The sequence below is a fragment of the Echinops telfairi genome, unplaced genomic scaffold (assembly GCF_000313985.2).
Source record: "Echinops telfairi isolate 266 unplaced genomic scaffold, ASM31398v2 ScPeMD7_443;HRSCAF=831, whole genome shotgun sequence".
Lineage (NCBI taxonomy): Eukaryota > Metazoa > Chordata > Mammalia > Afrosoricida > Tenrecidae > Echinops > Echinops telfairi.
In genome coordinates this window covers 9,441,109-9,442,878 of record NW_022104341.1, presented here as the reverse complement: position 1 = coordinate 9,442,878, position 1,770 = coordinate 9,441,109, and positions in this window count along the sequence as shown.

The window sequence follows — 1,770 nt, the reverse complement described above, 5'->3', positions numbered from 1 at the left end:
ACCAGTCCCTGTCTGCCACAAATCAGGCCTTTTTGTGTTGCACACTGTTATGCAATCTATGCAGCTTGATTAGCAATCTGAACTATTGGAATGAACTCCAAATGTACTACAAGTCAACATTTTCGTCCATTTGGGAAGTTGACAGACATCCAGAATGAGGTTTTTCATCAACTGACATTTCACCTGTTCTGAAACAAGAAAACCCCTCACACACTTGATTTTTCTCCCATAGCTTTGTCCTTCTAAGCTGTGTTCAAGATCACAACCAATTCTGTGACATTTTTCCCAAGCAAGAAATAAAATTCCACAGCCACATGCTGTTCTCTTAAATTGGCCATCACAGAAAATGAGATTCAAGTGAAACTTCTTTTACAATACAACTCACTGTGACTAGAGAGAACCTTCCCAGGCCAGGCCACTGGATGCACTAACTCAGAGAGAGTTGCTCAATGCTCACCTTGAGGGAAAAAATGTGTACTACAGAAGCTCCGCTCTACCCAATGCAATCCCTTTTTGGGGGGGAGTACCCCTCATACATGTATAGCTACATATTTGATGTAGACATGTAATTATTCATATTGTTCTAAAGATAGATTTTTCATGTAAAAATATATTATATATCCTATGTGAGTAATACATGCATGTAAATTATTTTTATTAATAACTATATGGAACTTTATGGTATGCATAATTCATAATTTATTCAGCCAATTTTCTGTTGATAGACAGCTGTTTGCAATTCTTTGCCACTACAAATCATACCTGCCCTTTTCTTCTCTCTATTTTCTCCCTAGGTGATCTCATCCAGTCCCATTACTTTAAATAGGTCCCATTTATATGCTGATGACTCACAAATTTATATTGTCATTTCTGACATCTCCTCTGAGCTTCAGACTCACATAGACAACAGCTAATTGTCACCTCTACTTGGACATATTGGCCTTCTCAGACCTAAAGTAGCTAAACCTTATTTTCACTTCCCAACCCTTCTCACTCATTTTTAATTTCTCTCTCCTAGTGTCCTGGTGGCATAGTGGTTAGGCATTGGGCCACAATCTGCAAGGTCAGCAGTTTGAAACCACCAGCTGCTTTTCAGAAGGAAAAGTCTGGGCATTCTACTCCTGTACTCTTGAAAACTCACGGGGCAGTTTGACCTTATCTCATAGGGTTGCTACGAGTTGGCATTGACTTGATGGCAATAGATTTTTTATTTTTTCCCCTTCAATATGTCTTCTCAGCTCTACATCAAAAACATTACCTCAAATCCTTCAACTTCTTCTCTCCACTGAACCACTGTACCACAGGGCCAACATTATTATGATGTATGTATTTAATTATTTAATATGGCCCTTCTAGCACAGTCCTCCGTTTTTTGGGTATATTTTAAATCCTAGCCTCTATACCTGTGGTTTCAGTCTGTGTTAAAACAAGAATTAGCTTTTGGTTTTAAGATGTTTTCTTAATAGACAAACCACTAGCTGACTGAATATATTTATATATGATGATGGGGAAATAGATATATGTGCATATATTTATAGGTTAAATATTAAGGTAGCAGATGGACATTGGGCTTCAACTCAAGTACTCCCTCAATACAAGAACACTTTGTTACATTAAACTGGCATTCCATGATGCTCACCTTTCGACACGATCACTAAAGACAAATGTGTGCACAGCAAGTGTGGTGAAGAAAGCTGATGGTGCCTGGCTATCAAGTGATATAGCATCTGGGGTCTTAAAGGCTTAAAGGCAAACAAGTGGCCATCTAGC